This window comes from Pseudochaenichthys georgianus, chromosome 16, assembly GCF_902827115.2.
Source record: "Pseudochaenichthys georgianus chromosome 16, fPseGeo1.2, whole genome shotgun sequence".
NCBI classification, from domain to species: Eukaryota; Metazoa; Chordata; class Actinopteri; order Perciformes; family Channichthyidae; genus Pseudochaenichthys; species Pseudochaenichthys georgianus.
In genome coordinates, this window is record NC_047518.2 from 43,437,813 (window position 1) to 43,449,530 (window position 11,718).

Sequence of the window (11,718 nt, forward strand, 5' to 3'; positions counted from 1 at the left end):
TTTTCTCATAGACTTCTATGCCATTTTTGGAAACTGATGGAGTTGCCCACTGCTGGATATTATAAAGAATGCATTCACTTTTCAGACCTGGAGTTTTTAGATAGAGTCAATAGGCAGGCGCTCGGAGTACTTTTCCCAGGAATAGTTCCGATAGTTCCTGGGATTTTGCGTTCACACCAAAAAGATCTGGAACTAGAACTTTTTTTTGCGAACCTTTTCACCCCCTTTTCAGTCCCTGCTAGAGAGGTGGTACTTTCCTGGGGAGAGAAAGGTTACATTTTCTGATTGGCTGGGCGAATTGCAAACCACGCCCCGTAAAACTCAGAAAAGTTTTGTGAAGCCGCCATTTTATTTGCTCGCCTTAGCATTATTAGCATTAGCCCAGCACACTAACGGAGAGAGACTAACTTATGGCAACACAAAAGAAAACATGGGAGCGGTGGAGATGAGGAGGTGCCGGCGTTCTGGCGATTTACTCGGAAGGCTTCGGAAGCCAGTCTCCAACTCCGGGGACTTCCGGCCGGGGACTCCGCCATATTGGACAGCTCCGGACGGCAACCCAAGATGGACACTTGACACAGTGGCTTTTAGCAAAGCTCAAAAAGAAAACTCGAGAGAGATGAGTTATTGTTGTTACAACGTGACTTCACTATTATTTAACAACTCTTTTTATTGGGTTCTTTTATTTGGGGTTCAGTACATTGTCAGAATAAGTGAGAAATGGATTTAACTTCTGTTGGACAGCCATATGCCATACATTTTTGCATACATTCACAGTAAATATGTATTCAGTATGATATCTGTCTAACAGAAGTTAAATTCATTCCTCACTTATTCTGACAATGTACTTAACCCCAAATAAAAGAACCCAATAAAAAGAGTTGTTAAATAATAGTGAAGTCACGTTGTAATAACAATAACTTATCTCTCTCTCGTTTTCTTTTTCAGCTTCACTGTGTCAACTGTACTTTCTGAGTTGCCGTCCGGAGTTGTCCAATATGGCGGACCATCTCGCACATGCGCACTGCAGATCGGGCAGAGCTGCAGATCGGGTAGTGACACTGGTTTGCGGCCTGCCAGTAAACCCAAAGCAGACGAAGTGACGTCAGCGGCTCCCTCAGGGACTTATTTCGGTGTGAATGCGATTTACTAGATAGTTCCAGGAAATAAAAGTTCCGGGAACTATTCCTGGGAAAAGTACTTGTGTGAATGCGCCTATTGATATCATTTGAATAATTGAATAATTGTTTCACTTCAAATACACATAGCTGTCAAAGAGTTTCTGTTATTGACCACAAACCTGGAAACCACAAAGCTAATAGATTCGGCTTTTAAATGCGTCACATTTTCGATAGTCTCGTGAACATTTCCAGCTTTAATGATTATATAATATAAAACCAAATGCAAAGTCTCATTAAAACTAAATAATACTTTGTTTGTGTGTTTGTGGTGTCAACGTTACTACTTCCTGTACACAATGAAGGTCGTTTAAAGTTCTGTCAAACCAAAGTCAAAGACCGTTGTTTGACAACAGTCCTCTGTTCCGGACTCACAGACTATGTGACCGTCCGTCACCTCGTTCCTCTCAAGGTAACGCCTGTTTGGCTAGAGTCACTGATCAGATTACATTTGATTATAAAGGACACACACACACACACACACACACACACACACACACACACACACACACACACACACACACACACACACACACACACACACTCCGCTTCATGTCTTGTGACCATCTACCACATGATACACACCATACTGTATGCCCGATTAAACAATGGCTGCTGAGGAATTAAAGAATGACAAAAGTAGACAAAATGTTTTCTCCAAGAACAAGACCATTGAAACCCTCACTCACTATTCATGATTGGTATAAAAATATAACGCCCATTATTGGTATATTAACCAAACAAACACAACACCAAAGATGGGGTCGTTACTAAAAAAAAGTAATATATTACATATTACTTTTTTAAAAAGTAATATATTACACTACTCCGTTACTCTCTACATAAAGTAATTTGTTACTTTACTCGCGGGGCCGGCCCGCCCCTCCCTGCAGGCAGATCACGCAGACTGCTAAAGTTTCAAATGTTCTCTTTAGTTCAGTTTCCATTGTCGCATAAGACTGATCCAGATCCTGAATGTTTTCCTATCTGACCGTGGCTGTCCTCTGTCTCCTGCTATCTGACCGTGGCTGTCCTCTGTCTCCTGCTATCTGACCGTGGCTGTCCTCTGTCTCCTGCTATCTGACCGTGGCTGTCCTCTGTCTCCTGCTATCTGACCGTGGCTGTCCTCTGTCTCCTGCTATCTGACCGTGGCTGTCCTCTGTCTCCTGCTATCTGACCGTGGCTGTCCTCTGTCTCCTGCTATCTGACCGTGGCTGTCCTCTGTCTCCTGCTATCTGACCGTGGCTGTCCTCTGTCTCCTGCTATCTGACCGTGGCTGTCCTCTGTCTCCTGCTATCTGACCGTGGCTGTCCTCTGTCTCCTGCTATCTGTATATTTTGCGCAGTCTATCTCTGCTCACGCTGTTGCGTCAGCGTGTTCTCCTGCGTGTTGGCCATGTGTTGCACTGGAACCAGACACCGCAAAGACTTCAGCCGAGCACGTACGAACTGCGCATGCGTGAGTGGCAATAACTCTCCTTACCAGCAGGCGGCGGTAGTGTGTATTCGTCATTCAAAACAAGCAACAACCGGAAAACAGAGAAGAAGAACTACGTGTGTGTGATATAAATAAACAACAGCTATGTGCGTTAGCTTCACCTTAGCATGTGTTCTTTGCAGGTATTTATTGAGGTTTGATTATGACTGATTTTAGTAAGTAACGAAGTATACTACACTACAGTTACTAACAGCGTGTCGGGGCAATGTTAGTAACTGTAGTGTGATTACTGAATTATAAAAGTAGCGCGTTACACTACTCCGTTACCGACAAAGTAATATTATTACAAAGTAACGCGTTACACCCAACTCTGCACAACACCTTGCTAGAATACAACAAATACAGCTCAAGATATCAATACAGATATTGATGCAATATTTGTAGAACTTTTGTCCCTTTTTTCGCTAATACATTAAATTCCAAATACTTGTGAAAATAGAGTCTGTTGCCATGACTGTTCACAGCTTATATTGATTACCCTTTGGATTATGAACATGATGATTTCATACAGGATGTATTGGGTTAGGGTTAGGGTGATACCAAATTGGGAACATGTTTTCGTTAGAGCAGCATTGCACATCATTTGAAACTTAAAAAGAGTAGGAAATAAACAGAAATTAAGTTGACCGGGAAAGATACACATCTGTAAACTATCTGACACTATGAAGGGCATCACAGCTAACACCGTTTAAAAGAAGGACATTATTTACATGACGTGTGTGAGGAATGGCATATCAATTAAGTATAACAAGTACAGTGTGAAGATAGATATGCATGTTAGCTCTGTAAAATATTCGGAGAAATCAGCTTGCTGCTGTACGCTGGCAGCTCCTTCCCGACGCGGTGTCGCTCTAACGCGTAAATCCAACGACAAAGACACCGGATCAGAGAGGAAGACTGAGGAGATTAAAAGGATGAGAGGAAGGAGGCTGAAGCTCAAAGGACCAGGAGGAGGATAAACTACACTCACTTTCTGTGTGTGTGTGTGTGTGTGTGTGTGTGTGTGTGTGTGTGTGTGTGTGTGTGTGTGTGTGTGTGTGTGTGTGTGTGTGTGTGTGTGTGTGTGTGGGTGGGTGTGTGTGTGTGTGTGTGGGTGTGTCTGTGTGTGTGTGTGTGTGTGTGTGTGTGTGTGTGTGTGTGTGTGTGTGTGTGTGTGTGTGTGTGTGTGTGAGAGAGAGGGAGGGATGGATGGGAATGGGAAATGGATGGGAATGGGAAATGTGGGAAAAGTGGCTGTGGCTCAGTGGGTAGTGTGCTGGACTTCGAATCAGGGGATAGCAAGTTTGAGTCCCACTGCAGTCAGCATGTCGTTGTGTCCCTGGCTAAGGCAATTCACCTCCAATTGCTCCTGTGGGGATTGTCCACAGTCCACTGAATGTGGAATAAGTCGCTTTGGATAAAACCGTCTAACAAATGACATGTAATGAATAAGGGAATTAACAATTACAAATTAAACGAGAAATATTATATAAAACATAAAATATTCTGGATGATTAAATAAAAAGTCAAAAACACTACAGGATCCAAAATACTACAGGTCGTTATAAGAAAGGAGAAACTCAAACTATGTAGCAGTGAGTTAGACCGCACTAAAAAGTATACTCGAAATGAATTATGTGTTGTAGGATTTCCCTAACTGTCCCTCAGCAAAGTAATGTTATTTCTTAAAGTATTTTCAAGTCAAAGGGCTCCAGTTCAAGTGAAGCCAAAAGTCATCGATGCAGCCACATTTTGAAGTGACTGTTATTTTGTATTTGACTGTTGTGCTTTTATTTCAAGATGCCAGGCTTTTATGGTCACAGGCTCCTCCAACCGTCCAACCGTCATAACAACACAATAAAACAGACAAAATAGTGCAGGTAAATAAAATATAATATAATAGAAGCAGTGCAGAATAGTCTATATGCAGTAATTGGAATATTGATATATATAAGTTGCCAACAGATGCATGTATGTATGCCTCCTTATGTGTGCATAATACATACATGTGTATATGTTGATTATGTATGTGTGTATTTATACTGTTTATATAAGTATATCTTGTTATTTAAATTGTACTTCTTTGTACTTTTTTATCTTCGGGATTGCGGGACACAGTATTTCGATCTCTCTGTCTGTACACACAAACTGAAAGATTGACAATAAAGTTGATTTTGACAAGTGGTGTTGATTTAGTCAATCAACTCTAAACTCTCCCAATTAGGCCAAGTCATGTGACTCTAATCTACACCTCTGGTAAGCAGTGAGATAAAACCAAATAGTTCAGGTTAAAAGCGTTCTCACTTGGAGGGCCATTCCCTTAGAGCTTTTTCAATTCAGGGCCCACTTAAGAATCTAAAAATGTTCGCGGCCCACATTCAACCATCAACAATATGGAGGCTAAATAAAGTTCTGATTGGTCGATTCAGAACATGTGACACATTGTTAATACAGTAGAACAGACCGCTGTCAAGGACTGTAATGCACTTCACGGCCCACTGGTTGGGAACTGCTGCCTTATGGCGCATTTCCACTGCAGGGCCTCGCACGGTTTAGTACAGTATAGTTAGGCCTTGGTAGGCCAGGCTCACTTTATGCTGCGTTTCCATTACGGAGCGTCCACACTACAGCTTCAAAAAAAGCTTGGAGCTGGGCGTGTCTTGAGCTTGGGGATTTTATTCAAGCAACACGACCAACAACCAATCACATGAATCTCCCGCCCCCGACATACAAAGCAAAAAACCCCGGGGATTGTATGGGAGCAATATATATATAAACTCCCCAAACAGGCGAAAACCTACCAGTTTCCCCACTGTCTCTGCCACCTCCCTCCATGCCTGGTTCCTCCGGTTTGTATCCCGGTAGGTGAAGAGGGTCTGGTCATACAAAACCGGGTGATTCGCTACGGCGATAGTTAGTTTCTTTTTTTGAAATATAGAAATGAACGGCGGGATATCTCTCCCAGCTTAGACGCAGTTTGATTGGCTACGGCTTGAGCTGTCAGATTTCCCGAAACGGGATTTGATTGGCTGGCGCTGGCTACTCCGGCGGAGACGGACCGCTCTGCTACCCACAATTCAGTTCGGCGAAAAAGCGAGGCAACGTGACGTCACCCCATTCAAAGTGAATGGGCAGATTGGAGTTGTCGACGCTGTAGTGTGGACGGGCAGTTACAGTTTAGGAACTGGGGCAGTAACTATAGTAACGCAGTGTAGGCGGAGTCGTGACGTCATCTTCAATGCAAAAACAACATCAGCCGTTAGCTGTTAGCACTCAGAGCCACAGCTCCTCATATCTGTTCAGAAACTAGACAAAAGTTAAACAAGTACAAACCACAGACTGCCTGTGTCATGGAGAATACAGTCGCTGGTTTATTTATGTCTGTAGGTCGTTGTTGTGAGTGTGACGGTCGGAGCATATACTGCGTTAGCTTAGCCAAGCTCCATTCAGAAAACACGCATTTTAAAAGGTTTTCCGCCTGCCGTCTGTCTGCAGACTTGTCAAAGCATTAATTCATGGTTTTTACTAACCGGTATCAGTGTGTTGTTACTTCGGCATCATTTAGAAACGTGTATTACAATTAAATCACGATAAAATATGTTCATTGTGTTGTAGTTGTAGCCACTCACGTCACTAGTTTAGCATATTCAGCCTGGTTGTTGGCCCGGAAAGAACTACGATTTTGGAGGGCCAGAAAAACTGTGAAAAATAGCCCTAGTGGAAACACAACAACACGGGCCGGGTTTGGCACGGCATGCTTAAACCGTGCTACACGCTGCAGTGGAAATGCGCCATTAGAGAAGGATCAAATTAATTGGAGCAGCCCTATAGAGAGCAGCCTGTGAATTATCCAGTGAATGTATGCGACCCAGTGTCCGTCCAAACGAGGCTCATGTGAATATCCTGTAGTCAAGCCTTTGATCCGTGCTTATTGTTGCGTTAAATGCACGTCTGTCTTCTGACACTCGAGCTAAGTGTGAGCGCTCGGACAACTGCGGACCATCAGCCTGCCAGTCAAGGAACTGGGAACAAAATACTTTGACCTACACATATTTAGATGAACCTCATGTTGACGTTAGATTGACGTTATAACTGTACGTCTCCTCTTGTAGCACTGCTAAAAGAATTACACATCCAAATGTAATCAATATTTTTGTATCTTGTATATTATACAAATTGTGGAACATTTTACACATTTAAACTATAACTTCCTATGGATTTATAACGCTTTATTTTATCTTTTATCGGACATTTTCTTTGAATTCTTATCTTTAAATGTTTAAAAATATTTAAAAATGTTTAATTATGATTTGTTTGTACATTCTTACTTTCAGGAAACCCAAGTGCCCTTTGAAAAATGAAGTATTCTGATTCTGCCTTTAATTCTGAGGGACTATTTCTTGTCAGCAGTCTAATATAAACTAGTTAGTATATCAAAATAACTGAATGGGCTTTGGCAGATAACAGGAAGTGGCACCCTGATAAACATCCAGACCCAACATCGTGTTTTCATTGTTTTGACATTTCATTCGGCTCGTTCCACACGCGCCGCCCGACCGCAGCAGAAACAGCCCGTGTGTTCGTGAACGAGCGTCTGTCACCAGAAGGATTTCTATACAAACTGAGAGAGGAGCAGCGAGGCGGCCGACAGCTGGCTTTCTTTTTAGGATTAAATCTCATCCTGCAGTAGCTGTCTTTATGAGATCCGTGACATGAGCTAAGCTTGGTTATAAACTACAGTCCACGGTCATAAACGCATGTCTCCATTTTATTGGGGTGGTTAATGGCAGCTACTGTATATGTTTAAGTATTAATACCAAATCTGAAAGAGTGCAGGTCTGATTCGTCTCTCATGTGTGACGTAAATCTAACGTTCAACAACAGAGAGGTGAATGAGTCCTATTGGAAATTAGTTTTGACTTCTGGTTCCCTCGTATAATAGTCAGTCAATTGTGTTTTTGGTTAGAAGGCTAAAATAAGGTCTGTGGTTAAAACAAGCTGAAGATATTTGTTCTATCACGTCAGTAAATAACCCACTGGTGGAGGTGGCTAACGAGTGACTAAATGAAACCGAACATTAGCCGCCTATAGCTTTACGGTTGTGACGTGAAGTCATGTGACTAGTTTGTTTAACGCCTAGGTTTTTTTACGTCGTGTTTGCATACATGCTTTAACTTTTATAAATATAGAGATTATCCTGCTGGACCAGATGTATCATAAACGTGTGCTTGCCAAACGTCTTTTGTATGCAGTGTTCAGAAATCCAATGGAAGAAAAACATTGCTTATTCCGGGTCCGCCTACGAAAATACAACACCCCTGCTGTCAACTCCAGAAAAAGCACATGGAGTCATGTTTGACCCGGACACCTTACCTACTTGTGACTCTTCTTAGCAAGTCAGATCAGAATGTGTCATCATTACCACAAGAATAATTCATTAATGTTGCATTCTCCTGCAATAAATAACTTAGGGCTGAGTTAATTGATCGTTAAAAATGACAGTCAGCGTGAACTACCTTTTGCCTATTTGCATGTATGGTAACAATTCACCTTTTAAAATGGTGCGGTTCTTCTGTTGTCTTACGTAAGGCAACCTCTTCTTTTGTTTTTTAAGATTATTGTAACCAGGTCGCTTCAGAGGACGGACCAAAGTGAACTCTGACCTGTCATTCCTTCACATCGGAGCAGCTGATCACCCAACACATGCTTTCGCAGACGTCCAATTGGATAGGAGGCAGAGCGTATGTTGGGAATTGTAATTTGACGGTATCTTCACTGTGTTTGGGGTTGTATCGTCATAAATTACAGCTAACGTGTCAGACATCTCATGGAGCAAATGTTTCCTCCAGCAGCTGCTCTGCACCGTCTCCAACCATCTGTTCCCATTTGTTTTTCCACTTTGGGCACAGTCGTTAGAGTTCAGAGATGTCTGATACAGGAAATATCTCATCTTTAAAAACACACTGATTGGGCAGCGGTGGGAAGTAACTAAGTATTTTACTCAAGTACAATTAAGAGATACTTGTACTTAACTTGAGTATTTCCATGTTATGCTGCTTTGTACTTTACTCCACTACAGTTCAGAGGTACATGGTGTACTTTTACTCCACTACATGTATTAATACCTTTAGTTACTTCACAGATCTGGATGAATGATGTGAAATATAATCAAGTGTTGAATCAGACTTTAGTTCCACCTGGAGTAAATCCACCAGCTACCCTGCAGTCTACAAAGTACTTCAGACTAGCTGCACCTTCACCAGCTTTGAGAACACTTTCATGATCAATCATTATAAAACATATCATATATATTATTCTGAAATGGACCAATCTGCACAACGACTACTTTTACTGTCTTTCACTATATTTTGATGAGAATACTTTTCTACTTTCACTTGAGGAACATTTTGAATGCAGGACTTTTACTGTAACAGAGTATTCCTACACTCTACTTCTACTTTTACTCAAGTACAAGATCTGAGTACTTCTACTTTTACTCAAGTACAAGATCTGAGTACTTCTACTTTTACTCAAGTACAAGATCTGAGTACTTCTACTTTTACTCATGTACAAGATCTGAATACTTCTACTTTTACTCAAGTACAAGATCTGAGTACTTCTACTTTTACTCAAGTACAAGATCTGAGTACTTCTACTTTTACTCAAGTACAAGATCTGAGTACTTCTACTTTTACTCAAGTACAAGATCTGAGTACTTCTACTTTTACTCAAGTACAAGATCTGAGTACTTCTACTTTTACTCAAGTACAAGATCTGAGTACTTCTACTTTTACTCAAGTACAAGATCTGAGTACTTCTACTTTTACTCAAGTACAAGATCTGAGTACTTCTACTTTTACTCAAGTACAAGATCTGAGTACTTCTACTTTTACTCAAGTACAAGATCTGAGTACTTCTACTTTTACTCAAGTACAAGATCTGAGTACTTCTACTTTACTCAAGTACAAGATCTGAGTACTTCTACTTTTACTCAAGTACAAGATCTGAGTACTTCTACTTTTACTCAAGTACAAGATCTGAGTACTTCTACTTTTACTCAAGTACAAGATCTGAGTACTTCTACTTTTACTCAAGTACAAGATCTGAGTACTTCTACTTTTACTCAAGTACAAGATCTGAGTACTTCTACTTTTACTCAAGTACAAGATCTGAGTACTTCTACTTTTACTCAAGTACAAGATCTGAGTACTTCTACTTTTACTCAAGTACAAGATCTGAGTACTTCTACTTTTACTCAAGTACAAGATCTGAGTACTTCTACTTTTACTCAAGTACAAGATCTGAGTACTTCTACTTTTACTCAAGTACAAGATCTGAGTACTTCTACTTTTACTCAAGTACAAGATCTGAGTACTTCTACTTTTACTCAAGTACAAGATCTGAGTACTTCTACTTTTACTCAAGTCCAAGATCTGAGTACTTCTACTTTTACTCAAGTACAAGATCTGAGTACTTCTACTTTTACTCAAGTACAAGATCTGAGTACTTCTACTTTTACTCAAGTACAATATCTGAGTACTTCTACTTTTACTCAAGTACAAGATCTGAGTACTTCTACTTTTACTCAAGTACAAGATCTGAGTACTTCTACTTTTACTCAAGTACAAGATCTGAGTACTTCTACTTTTACTCAAGTACAAGATCTGAGTACTTCTACCTTTACTCAAGTACAAGATCTGAGTACTTCTACTTTTACTCAAGTACAAGATCTGAGTACTTCTACTTTTACTCAAATACAAGATCTGAGTACTTCTACTTTTACTCAAGTACAAGATCTGAGTACTTCTACTTTTACTCAAGTACAAGATCTGAGTACTTCTACTTTTACTCAAGTACAAGATCTGAGTACTTCTACTTTTACTCAAGAACAATATCTGAGTACTTCTACTTTTACTCAAGTACAAGATCTGAGTACTTCTACTTTTACTCGAGTACAAGATCTGAGTACTTCTACTTTTACTCAAGTACAAGATCTGAGTACTTCTACTTTTACTCAAGTACAAGATCTGAGTACTTCTACTTTTACTCAAGTACAAGATCTGAATACTTCTACTTTTACTCAAGTACAAGACCTGAGTACTTCTACTTTTACTCAAGTACAAGATCTGAGTACTTCTACTTTTACTCAAGTACAAGATCTGAGTACTTCTACTTTTACTCAAGTACAAGATCTGAGTACTTCTCCCGCCTCTGAAGATGGGGAAAAGTCTGCGGGGAAAAGGCACTTAATTTGGAAACACGTCCAATAAAATCCTGAGCATGTGCGCTTGTTCAATGTCTTCCTGCCTCGTCCAATAGGAGCTATATGTGGAAGTTAAAGCACTGAGCGAAGCAGCAGAGGAGTTACTGCGTGTTTACAAGTCAACGACCAGAACAAGGGTTTGGATTCCAGTGACAAAGGTTATACTCATAAATGCTCAGGATGATTTACACTCTGCTTCTGTGCCAAGGCGTCTGCTTTTACTGGAGCAGAAAATAAACTTTGAGGTCATTTCTCTCAGATCCGAAGATCTTTGTTGGGTTGAGAGGACTATTTTGTTTTTTATGCAATGGTAGCAGAAGTTGTTTTAAATGCCACCGATAGCTCAGAAGAGGTGTCACCACCCGCAGGTCGCCTTCTCCACGTCTTACCGCCAACGTGTAACATTCCCAATCTGCCCTGGGCTTAATTTTAGCTTCACAAGTCAGCTACTTCCAGCCGTGCGAATACTCCCCAGCTTAGGTTGCTCGCTCCTTGAGTCTGTGCAACTATTTGAGGCCCAGAGAAAAGCTCGGTTGCAAGTTTAAAAGTTTAATTTTAAATAACGAATAGTCCACCCATTTGGAACGGCTGCAAAACGAAGACAAAGATATTTGTGAAGAAGCAACAACCGTTTTCTGTTTCTCAATACACGGTAATTCAGTTGAATCTGCAGTAAAGTCATATCTAGTTACCTCAGCAAACCATTCAGCAACAAAAGAGGCTGCTATCGTTCTTATAAAGTGTGTGGAGACCAAACGAGCCCAAAAGAGAGTGGATATTGGACTACCATTCTTCTGGTAC

At 40.8% G+C, this 11,718-nt stretch overlaps 1 protein-coding gene across 2 annotated transcripts in view; it reads right to left on the reverse strand.

Moving 5' to 3' along the window:
• The window catches only part of tmod4 (tropomodulin 4 (muscle)), a 35,216-nt gene that overhangs the window by 20,932 nt on the left and 2,566 nt on the right, over positions 1-11,718 (reverse strand). The window lies entirely within an intron of this gene.